This window comes from Pteronotus mesoamericanus, unplaced genomic scaffold (genome assembly GCF_021234165.1).
Source record: "Pteronotus mesoamericanus isolate MK-2021 breed Mesoamerican mustached bat unplaced genomic scaffold, CSHL_Meso_final contig_73, whole genome shotgun sequence".
NCBI lineage: Eukaryota > Metazoa > Chordata > Mammalia > Chiroptera > Mormoopidae > Pteronotus > Pteronotus mesoamericanus.
Genome location: NW_026555245.1, coordinates 28,195,634 through 28,208,124, shown reverse-complemented (window position 1 = coordinate 28,208,124; position 12,491 = coordinate 28,195,634). Strand labels below are relative to the sequence as shown.

The 12,491-nt window shown below is 39.6% G+C and overlaps 1 long non-coding RNA gene across 1 annotated transcript in view; it reads left to right on the top strand.

Annotated features, from left to right (window-relative positions):
* Positions 1 to 12,491, top strand: part of LOC129078325 (uncharacterized) — a 107,241-nt gene that overhangs the window by 32,785 nt on the left and 61,965 nt on the right. Inside the window, exons 2-4 of the long non-coding RNA XR_008529952.1 lie at positions 2,845 to 2,899; positions 4,779 to 4,824; positions 7,740 to 7,914. This is a non-coding gene — a long non-coding RNA (uncharacterized LOC129078325). The remainder of the gene's footprint in view (positions 1 to 2,844; positions 2,900 to 4,778; positions 4,825 to 7,739; positions 7,915 to 12,491) is intronic.

Here is a 12,491-nt window from a genome sequence, read left to right as displayed (position 1 = left end):
CTGAGTAACAGAGCTTCCAGAATGAACTGAAAGTTGCAGGTTGCAAAACAAGATATTTTGAGTTTTGTTTTACATCAACATTTATTACTGGATAAGCAAGCTACATTTGATGTGTGTGTAATTTATCAGTAGTCTTTATCTGGAGGCCAAAATAGAGTCCATAATTCTTATGAATCACATATCCTCTGGGCATTTTTTTAATCTAACTTTTGTTTACTATCACTTGTAAAGAACATTCCACCTTGCGATTCATAAAGAAGACGTTCACAGAAGACTAGTATCTGGTCTACCCCAATATTGTTCATTTTATTAGTCAATGGGAGTTGGCTTTATACTATCCAGCTTATAATTTATGACCGGAACAGACAATTTAATCATTTTAGGATGTGTTCAAGCACAGCTCAAAGTTTTAACAAGGCCGCTCCCTTTCTCTCAGAGCTCCTCCCTGTCAACAAGGCTCTTGCATTTTAACAAAGCCAACAGTCCTTCTTTTCAATTGTCCTTTGAGTTAAAATGTGTGTATTGAAACACTTTATTAGACCAGTAATGTGAGAAGTAAAGTGAGTCTCCAAGAGGCAGGGCAAAAAAATGGGAGTCCCTTGAGGTCACATAAAAATTAAGTGAAAAGATGGCACAATTATTTTGACAGCAGGTGGGATCTCTAAGCTGTTAATTAAGAAACTAACCATTAAGAACATGAAGACTCAAGTTTCTAGAGGTTTACTGATTCTTTCCTGGTATTTTGAGAAGCTTTGATTGTATGGTACTATTTTTAAATGTCATGTTATAACTTTTAAAAAATGGCAGAGGAAGCTAACAAAATGATCATCCCTGAGGGGACAAGTATAAAACCACTGTATGCCGGATTTTCATTTTACATAACTCAGAACTATTTACCCTATGGACAAAAGACCATTTATTATGAGAAATAGGTGATAAAATTAAACATGCCTATGCTAGGCCAACTAATAAATCAGGCAATTTGCTGCCCTCGGCGGCAGAATGGTGGGATGAATAGCTGGATGGACAGACTTAGGAATCAAGAGATGGCAGGCAATATTAGTACTCATGTAAACAAATGCAACCTAATCTGAGCTGGATTGTGTCCATCAAATAGAAGGAGGCCAGAAGAACCAAGAGAGCCGCAAGCCGGTGGATGGGCTTTGCCCTCACTACTGACAGTAGGAGCACCTCAGGCAGCACCCTGAGTCCTTCCGGCAGGAGCTTTGTCTTACTCTTTATGTCCTCAGCATCTTTCATCGTTCCTCTCACTCAGTAGCAGTAGTTCAATATTGTTAGAAAAATAGAGGTAAAGAAAAGGAATAAGGAAGGACTCTCAAGTGCAAATGCTATCCATAAGAGTGAACAAGAATGTGATTTTTTCATTAGAGTTGAAAAGATCTTGATATAGCAGAAGGAAAACAATTAGATTAGAAACAAGTGCTTTAAGGTGTTATTCTGGAAAGCAGAGGCCTGCAGAGGCCGTAATGAAGGAGAGGCACGCTGGAGACAAGGCTGAGGAATGGGGGGAATGCACAGGCCCTGTAGCTCATGACCAGCCTGTGGGCTTCAGTTTCTTAGATGTAAAATGGAGAGGTGAACTAATTTACCCCTTAGATCCTTTCAAAGGTCTGAAGGACATTTTTCTAATGCCTGTGTGCCATTCTTGAAATCCCATGTCTGACTCCTTGAAAATAAAGATGAGTATTTTCTCCTCTGGGCAAAGGGGGCAGAGAGCAGAAATATTGGTTATTATATTATTTTTCCAATGATGTTATGGTTTGAAAAGCTTTTCATGTTTCTCAATGTGATTTTATTATATGCAACTCTAAAATGCTAAGTCTCTGTAGGATTTCTTAAAAATAGCGCCTGGAAAAATGTATTTGAGACAGAAATTGCTTAAAAAGAAACTTCTCTAAAAACGTCTGTATTTTGGTATGTATTTGCAACCATGTATGTCAAGTGCCAAAACCTTTGTATTCTTTCTTTTTTAATGAAAATCATTCGGCAATATTCAGCCTGGGGCTACACAGCAGAGCCTTGTGTTTCCTTGTCCTAAGCTTTGAGATGAGGAATTTCCACCTCCTCACTGAAGAATCTGGTGAAGCCCCTCCTTCATCCCCGGACTTGGCATTCTGCAGTTTCCAAATGCAATCCATGCCTTCGCAACCATAGATTTCTTTCCAGATGTTTACATTGATGCACACAGTGCAGAGTACTGGGTACCTGTGCTGCGTACTTGTTTCTATTCTGTAAAAGGCTGACAACAAACGTTTCTGTTGGTAGAAAATGACAATTATAAATTGATATTTTAGGAGAGGAAATGAAGACTAAGGGAGACATACCAAAAGTCAACAAGAGGCATGGTAAAGGAAAACAGGGCAGATTTATCCCACTGTAGGAAAGCTTTGAAGAGAAATAGAACGAAGTGAAATCTGCTAACTCAGCACTGGGAGGGGGGCCTGGAGGAAGGGAAAAGCCTGAGGTGAAAGGGCTCCCTGAGGGTTCACCATAAAAAGGCTGCAGTGGAATCGGGTTTGCCCTGGAGTTGGTCCTCAGTAGATCACGTTATGGGGCAGTGACATTAACTTGCAGAAATAGAAGAATGGAACACTTTATCTTCTTAAGGAGAATCAATCTATAGGCTTGCAAGAGTGTTTCCCATGGATCATTGAGCTAGGAGCTTGCTAGATGCACTCAAAACAAACAAACAAACAAACAAAACAGGAATCTTCTGAATAGAGACATTTCAGGTCCAATAAAGCTGCTATTGGTTTTATTAGTATTTTTAATCATAACTACTAGTTTATCATGTGACCAAGGATGTTTATCTCTGCTTTCCAGATAAAGACACTGAAAAAGAAGGAAGTAAAATAACATTTCTGAAGTTATGCATCTGGTACGTTACAGGATAAAGGTTTCAAATCATGATATTAATGTGAATGTTTTAAATTTTTGCATTTTTATACATAGTGTATATTTTTATTTTTATTTTTGGATTTTTCCCAATATTATTTAAAACCCATATTGACAAAGCTAGAACCAGAGTTTTAATAAGAAGATCCCAGTGTTTTTGTCTGAGACAGAACCTAATAAAACTGATTAAAAGCTGGAATGTCTCACTTCAAGAGTTGGGGGTGATGGTGGCTGCTTTGGGCGCCAGAATCTGTTCATCTCAAGGGGACTTAAACTCACTGGGACTGATTGGTGGGCCATTTCTTAAAATTACTCATTAGAAAATAATTTGAAACTTACAGAAAAGTTGCAAGAGTAGTAAAGGATGCTCTAACGCCCTTTACCCACATTTACTTAATGTTTATCATTTCTCCTATTTGCTCTCTTTCTGTCTTATGAAAATTTTTCTTTGTCCCAGACTTTTGAAATTCAGTTGCATACATCATGACCTTTGCTTCTAAATACTTTGTGTGTATTTCCTAAGGAAAAGAATATTTCACACACAGTTATCAACTTGAGTAAGTTTGACATGACATTCTATTTTTAACTTACCTACCATCTCTACTTTAATTTTGTCAGCCCACCCAGAATGTCCTTTACAGCATGTTTTTTTCTCTAGTATGGGATCCACTCAGGCTTACATATTGTACTTATGTACTGTGTTCCTTTACTTTCCTCTAAATTGTGTCCCTTTAGTCTCCTCAGATGTATCTGTCTTTTAAAGAGGATCAACAGATGGTGACTTTTTAAAAAATGCGGCCAGCGGGCCATTTTTAGAGCCTCTTCTTCTCATCTGGACATAATTTTCCTGGAGTTCATTTTTGCTGAAACCTCGAAGGGTATTTTTAGATATGGGAGTCTTCTGGCCTTTAAGATCAGTCAGGGATATAGTTAGGACACAAATGATAATGCCAGAGATAATGCCAGGATGTGTGGAGGGAACGCTGAAGGGAGAGCCGATAAGGGGAAGCAGAGCCTGAAACCTAAGTCCATTCTGGGTAGGTGACTCTGGCGGTATTAATGGTATAGAAGCAAACCGTTCATATCAATATTTCAATGCCTATATCAATTTCACTATTCAAAATCTATCAATTTCACTATTGATACAGTGAAAAAGAGGAGCTGTCAACTTTGCTGAAGCTTCACCCTGGAATGGGAAAGATTTGAGAATCCTGGGCAAGGTGACTGGTTAGCATTAACAAAGGAATTGAAAAAAGTCAAAGGAAATGATAGAGTGCTTGAATTTTCCACTTAAAATCTTAAGAATTAAGACCATAAGTAGTATGAATTTCTTAAATGTCTGGCTAACATGGGTAGATAAAACAGACATGTACACCATGATATAAAGGACCCCATCAGCTGTTTTTAACGTATTTAATATATACAATTTGATAGGTTTGAGCATATGCATACACTTGTGAAACTATAACCACAGTTGCGATAATAAACATATTCATCACCTGGAAGGTAGTGCTGAGTCCCTGAAAACCTCTGATCAGCCGCTATCCATCTGCGCTCAAGGCACCAAATCCCATTGAATGGAGCATATATGTTCCTAACGATCTGAAGATTGTGTCCTTCAGCAAAGGACTTCCTGGTGGAAATACCAGCTGAAAACCTCATGCAGGAAAGCCTTCGTTACTTGAGTTTTCAGGGAAGAAACAATGGCAAGTTGTTTTTACCCACTTTAAAAATGAATAGCAGAGATAGAAAAATGATCAATAATTCTGTCCAGAAAAGCATATCATTCATGAATAATGAAAGTCTGCAGCCTGCCTGGAGAGGAGTGAGCATTACGTCACAGATTCATTCTTGTCTTTCAGCATCAACCCAGAGCCAGGAAGAGGATCCAAGGTGGGACACTGACAGGTAAGGTTCTGCTCATTCAACTCCGCGCCTTCCCCTGAGGACCTAGGTCCTCAGTCTGTGTGCTGTCAGTTTTTAGAGGGAGCCCTTCTCAGAAACAAAGCCGTTAGAAGGGACCTCCAAAGGAAGGACACCGGAACCTGGGACGCTCTCCGATTCCCTGCTCTGACCGCGGGAATGGGAGGATGATGGAGCTGGGCCGCGGGGCTGCCCGCTCGGTGATGGTGTGAGATTCATTGTGCATTAGTCAGGGCGGTCAGACAGACAGAACCAAAAGCACGCCTACGCACAGAGAACTCTATTTAAGGAAGGGGCTCACAGGATTGTGAAGATGGCAAGCACAGAAGCTGCAGGGTGGGCTAGAAGGCTAGAGACCCAAGAAAGAACTGATGCTGTGGCTCAAGTCCGCCGGCCAGGTGCTGGGAAATTTCTTCTTGCTTGAGGGGATCGGTCTTTTGTTCTATTCAGGTCCTTTAAGGGAATGAATGAAGGTCACCAGCATTTTGGATGGCCGTATTCTTTCTCAAATGCGCTGATTTAAATGTTAATCTTATCCAAAAGCACCTTCCCTAAAACATCCACTCTGTATAGGCAGCCACGGTTCCATAGTCATATATCTTAATTGTTTTTATTTTATACAACTATTTTGTTTTGCCCCAACAAATTTCAGTTTCCACTTAATATATTTGTGACCAGTCTTTTTATTTTTCCTCTTTATTGCTCCAGTCATGTTACTAACTTTATCTCTGCTTTGGTCTTTATTTTAAATTATAAATTTTTTTCATACTTATGTAGTTGAACTAGAAAAATAGTTAATATTATCATTGTAAAAGCATTCATTTTAATTTATCAATTTAACATACACAGATATGATAACCTATAATGTTTTCTTAAGATACACAAATAAACACGTTACAGTATTGAGTTGATGCATAGAAAACAAAAGGCATTTGAGCCCTGGCTGGTGTAGCTCAGTGGACTGAGTGTCGGCCTGTGAACCAAAGGGTTTCTGGTTTGATTCCCAGTCAGAGCACATGCCTGAGGGTTGCAGGCCAGGTCCCCCAGTAGGGGATGCATGAGAGGCAATCACACATTGATGCTTCTCTCCCTCCCTTTTCCCCTCCCTTCCCTTCTCTAAAAATAATAAATAAAAAAAGTTTTTTTAAAAAGGCACTTAAACTGAATCCATTGGCGCTGGCTATATCAACAATGTGTTTATATATAATACTAGAAAACATGCACCAGCACCTCACACACAGTGCAATACATTACAAGATACAACAGAGCACAATGAAAGACTAGCATTGTACTAAATTAAAAAATAGTTTACACTGTCTATTGATGGACACTTTGCTTCCATGGCTCTGTGAACAATGCTGCCAAGATAATGGGAAAGCAGGCTTCTCTTCAAGACCCTGATTTCAGTTCCCTTGGATATGTATATATTCCCAGAGATAGGATTGCTGGATCATATGGTAGTTTTATTTTTAATGTTTTGAGGATCCTCTATACTGTTTTTCTAAGGTGACTACATCTGTTTCTATTCTCATCAACAGTGCACAACAGTTCTCTTTACTCCACGTTCTCTCCAAAGCGTGCTGTCTTTTGGAGGGGTTTTTTTGTGTATTTGTTTGTTTGTTTTTTGTTTTGATAATAGCCATTCTTCTCTAAGGAAGACATACAGATGGACAACAGATAGATGGAAAGATGCTCAGCATCACTATTCATTAGGGGAAAGCCAATCAGAACCATCCTGAGATATCCCCACCTCAGCTTTGGGACAAGGCCACACACTCTCTGGGAAGTCCCCAGCCAATGTATTAAGCATGCGGAGGGACTCTTGGACTGGGCCATTTTGGTGGGATGTGTGCAATCAACAATCTTCTAACCCCAGTCCCGTGTTGGGTTAGCTGAGAGTTTGTCCCCTACTCCTCTGCCCCATCCTTCCCCCTCCCTGCTCTCTGCCTGCTTCCCTGTCACAAGGGTCAGCCTGCGCTGTCGTCTAATGGGTCCCCTTGCCCAAGCCGGCTTCCTCCTCCTTCTGTCTCCCACAGGCATCACCACGCCTTCTGCCCCAGCAGACCTCCTGCTGTCTCAACTCCATTTGCACGTCTGCTTGCAAGGAACACAATTCCGTAGATTATTTCCCTGTTCTTCCTCTCTGTGCTTGAAAATTTTAGTGTCTCCCATCCATTCTTGGGGACATGTGTATGCTTCTGGCAGTAGAATCCCACATATTTTTATACATAACTGAACTCTACTTTTCTGAAGTCTATTCTATATGGTCAGGACTCTAAGATGTCTTTTATCCTTTTTTGCTAGTCATCACAAATTTTAAATGTAACTTAAATAATTCTAGAGTTGTAGCCTCCTGGCCCAACCTCATTCTTTTATAGATGCTATGATTTAGCTGAGGGCCAGAGCAGTTAAGTGATTCATCTCAAATTGCTAGAACTATAAAATGAATTTCCTTTACAAGTTAATTGTCTCAAGAGAATTTCTTCACTCTCATGACATTTCTAATCAGAAAGTGTCAGATCCTAGCACTAAGCTGCTCATTTACTCATCTTATTAAATTACTTTCTAATATATTTAAATAAGATTATTTTACTCACTGAGGTCTGATAGATTAGCTTCCTCTACATGATGAATACTTTGCCTTGAGAGTTCATGTTCCCTGTATTCCAGGGAAAGCTTTGTCATTGGCTGCATTAGCAAGGAACAAGATGACCATGGAAAGCCCACTCCTATATATATATAATATATTATATATATATATTATTTAATGAGGCTAGGCCAGCAAAGTAATATAGAGTTCAGTAACAAAAGACATGAAAGTACTAATATTGCGAAATGAGTTTATATCATCTACGGAACGTTTTCTGAAAGTGTCCTTTGTTTCTTTGTTCTCTCCACAGGCCCTGCCTCCTTTGTCTTCATCCAAATGGCTACTGCTCTGATTGTCCATTATTCGATCAACAATTAACCCCAGGGAACAGAATCCAGAATTTCCTAGCAAGGCATTATTAGCCTCCTTTCCTGCAGACATTGTGGTGCATCTTGGGAAAAGAAACTCAAATTAGTTCCCAAAAGGTAAGATAGAACTGGGGGGGTGCCTAGTCAGACTTGGGTAGGAGGCAAGGGGGTTGGCAGTTTATAACAATTATACTTTATAGTCTTGAAAGGATTAAACACATACACACCCAGTTAATTTGCCCCCAGGAGGCATGCAAGCGATTATCTTCCCTTAAGTAATTCTGTCAAATGTATCCATGTTTTCATTAACTGCTGAAATAATTTTTTTTGTATTCATTGTAGGGTTATACTGTACTTTTTTTTCTTAATAAGTATTTATCCTCTTACCTTATACTATTACAATCATTAACTGTGGTGTGTAAATGTACTAGTTATTACTGTCTAACTTTTGTTGAAAAAAAGCACAGTAAGAGAGTGAAGGTGAAAAAAACATTACATGAAAAGCTTGCAGCTGAGTTTGCTGCCAAGTAGCAGGGCACTGAATTCATGACATTTAGTTTCTGTGCCCAACAGCTATGTCCTGTGGTTTCATTGAAAGGGAATACTCATCAGACCAGGGGACATAATATTCTTGAGAAATGCACATCTTGGAACTGAAAAAAATGAGAAAGTGGAGGGAAAATATCCATGAGTTTCTTTCTTTCTCTATTCCCTTCCTTTCTCCTGTCCTTCCTCCCTCCTTTCCTTCCTTTCTTAATGGAAAATTTTTCACTGTGAACCAGGAAGGCATCAGATGTAAAATACAGGTAAGATATGGTAGCTTCTGGTCAGCAGTATCTATCTGTAAAATTGGTTATCACACAGAAAAAAACAAAAAAAGTACAATGTAAGAACTAACCATAACCATAAGGAAAAGTGAAATTTAATGCTGCTAAGCGATACCAAAAAGGGGGTAGTGATGGTAATGCATATATACATGGCTCAGTTACTAAAAAAAAAAGTCTTATAGCTGTCAAAGCACTTCAGGGATGTTGTGGATAAGCAATATCTTGAATATGACTTTTTTTGTACACAATATTTTAAATGAAACAAAATCTGGGGAAAATGTAGCAAGTGCCGCCTTTTCACTATGCAGTATGTTAATGTGTCAGATTGGTTGTGTAGTTGAACAGCTTGAGGGAATGACAGTATTTTAATAATATTATATGTTAGCCTGGCCTTTATAAATAATCTGTTTACCTGCAAGATGTTATTAGCTTAAGTACCTGAAATGTAACTTCAATAGAGAGATTTATCCCCTGTTGTTTATTATTTGAATGAGCAGAGTAGCATTGGTCCTTTTCAAGCAGAGGAATTCAGTTAGATTTGGAAGAGGGAGATGTTGATTATGGAAGAATAAAAACAGTGTGACTGTAGAGTTGTCAGGGTTGATCCAGTAATTATTTATCATTTCATATTTTGTGACCATAAAAATGAAAAAGTTGTTGGCTCAGTTTCTTAATATTTGCAAACTAAAGGCAACAATAATGGAGCATCTTGGAAATATATATGTCATATGTGGTCCTGTTTCTTTGCCTTTTGTTGTGTTAAAGCCATTTCACACACACTGGTCAAGAAGGGCCATTGGCACCTACCAAGAACCTGCAGCACAGGACGGTGTCTGTGCTGAGCTCTAAGCTGCATTTATCTATGCTGCTTGTACATGCTCTATTCAAAAACCTACATGTTCTTATGACAGTTTGGTGTTTCTTTTTTCTTTTTTTTTTTTCCATCAAAGGATTTGTCTATATAGGAACAATCTACGTTGATTGATTTAAAAATGCTCTAATCCAAATGTCATTGGGAAGCGACTCTGCCCCTCCCTTACCTCTCAACAGCATTTCCTCTAAAACTGATGTAGGTCTTGTCCACTACAATAAATTATGCATAACTGGAGGGCTATTTCTTGGCATGAAGAAAAAGTGACGTAGTCGATTAAAATTAAATATTGAGTAGGCTTTCTCCTAGAGACATGAATTAAAGAAAGATGCTTCTTTTTCAAGAGTGAAGTATGGGGGCCTTCAGTCGTATGTGCTCAAAGGAATTTAGCTGTCACAACGTGGTGCTGAGTACGTCAGGCCCAGCTCAGCCCAGCCCTCCGCTGCTGGTTGGTTTCAGAAGGAAGTCCCAGCAGTTCTCAGAAATGACTGAGTGATCAGTCTGTTCTGATGGCTTTGCTACTTTTTCACTCACCTCTTCTGGCCTTTTGCTCAGTGGGCTTGCATTTAACCCACAGGCTGTCATTAGGGGCAGTTCTCATGAAAGTTACAACAATAATGATGTCGACCACAAAAGTGAGACTAAAACTCCCCTCAAAAAACCTCTTTCCCTCCTCCCTCAGGGAAATCCAGGGAGCAGGCCCCCCAAAGAGCAGTGGCCTGGGAGGGTCCATGCAGGGAGAGCCAGGAACCATGCTGTGGGCAATTAGCAAACCTCAGAAATTGTCAACTCCAAATTTAATGTGCATTTATAGCTTTATATCCATATTCATTTTGCTTCCCTCTTTTTAGTGACACGTTGGAAGAAAATTAAACTATGGTCTCTACTTTTCGAAATGAAATAAGCCAAACATCAAAAGGGAGTTTATTAGGGAGCGCCCACTGCAAACTGGACTCTTCCAAATGGAGTCAGTCTTTGCAAGACCCTGGATTAGAATCTCCCAGATCCTTCTCAGGATGCGGTAGCTGACGTTAAATCCTGAGACGGAGATCATTTCTGTTGCAGGGGTGGGCATGTGCCTACCTGGGGGTCATTGCTCAGCCAACGCGTTTTTCTGCACACACAGGACTGCTGTCTCTGGGGCGTTCCAGTGCCCCCTGACGGCTTCTCAGTGTAAGAAGAGCAAACAAAAATGCGGCCACACATGAAACATTTCACTCTACACAGCAAAGATGGGGATGTGGCTCAAAGGATCTCTGAAGTAAAGATTAGCTGCCAGTCATCAGGAAATCCAAAGTCATTTAAAGTAAGAGGTGCCACAAGCCAAAAGATAGAAGCCGTAAACACATACAATATTAATAAAGCAATTACAGTAAGTGCTATAACATTCTGCTTTGCAAATCTCTTGCCACTTCAAGAAACATCTGTCTCCGCCACTAGAAATTACTGTCTAAAAAACCAAACAAAACAAAACAAGCTGTGCTTTGTGTTTTAGCTTTTCATTCAGTATCCTGATCAGTCAGTCTGCTGCCAAAGCTTCAATACCAATTTCATAGTCTATTCCCTGGGTTGGTTTTCCAACCAGTGTAGTCATTTGTGCTTATAGTGAGCAGAGGAGCAATTAGTGGATCCACTACATTGTGCAAACTGCCTGAATCCAATCACACATAATGTCTCGGGAGGGTGAGAAGGAAATTCAAGTGACCAGATGAATTCTTATTTAACAGAAACTGGCTTGAGCCTTAGCTTCTCCAGATCCTGAAATTTGTTGGCCCCTTATTGTTTAAACAAGAAATTCTCATGCTTAGTTCCAGTGCGCATCAGTGACTTTGTTACTGTCAATATAATTCAGATCTGGCTGGGAAACGGAAGAGCCAGAGACACCAATGAACATGTTTTCAGAAAAGCTGGGGGCTGTCCCTGTTTGAAGGGAAATGGCACAAACCCTTGAAAGTTCCTTTGTCTTCATTTGGGGATAAGGAGTTTAATTTTTCTCCAGCTGTCTCGGGGTCAAATGGAAATGTTTGTGGAAATGCTGTGTACACTGTAGAGACCTGTAACAATGTAAAGACTTTCTACATGGAGAGACTGGGACACTTTATCCTGGAGTAGCACCTGGTTTCTTGGAGAAGAATTGACAAAAAAGGAAGGCATACCTATAAGTTGTTATTGAACTAAAGCAGGCCTTCCATTAAAAAGGAAACAACAACAAAATAATGTGATTCTGAAGAGAAAGGATAAAGGTTTGCTTCAATTATAAAGAAAACAATAAGGCAGTTATGATTTCTTACATGAAAGATTATAACAAGATAAAATTTTAAAAGTCCACTTGGGGTTGTAGATCTGAGGAAGCAACTAGGTTAAAAAACCATTTATTCAAATATTTAAGTTAGAAACCCTTAGAGTCTGCTTAGATTCCTTTCCACACATCAAGAAATTCTGATTTAATTGGACATCAAATCTCTCTTCTTGCTATGTCTTATCTCTTAAAATGGGCTTCCTCTTTTCATTCTCCTTCCTGCTGACTTTGATTCAGGCTAACTTTATTGTTTGCCTAGACTACAGCGGCCTGCTGAATGATCTTTCTGCCTGTGGTCTCTTTCTCCTTTAATCTGTTCTCTCCAAATTGGTAGCAGATGTCTTTTTAAAATTCACCTGATATGTCATTTCCCACTTAAGTTCTCTCAGCGGACCCCCTCATCACCTACTGAAAAAAGGCCAAGCTCTTTATGTGGCCTGCAAAGCCCTTATGATACATGGCTCTTTCCCTACCTTTTTGGCTCCATGTGTTACTGTTCCATTCCCTGTCTGTTCCTTCCACACTACTTGCAGTTCCTAGAAAATGATATTCTTTAGAGTCTGGCAGTACCTTCCCTTCACTCCTGTCCACAAGGCCAGTCACTTTGTAACTTCTTCTGTCTAGCTTATTAGATGACCTGGAATAGGGTTGGCTAGTTACTTCTCTTGCTACATACTAGCATTAAAGCGCCATTCTT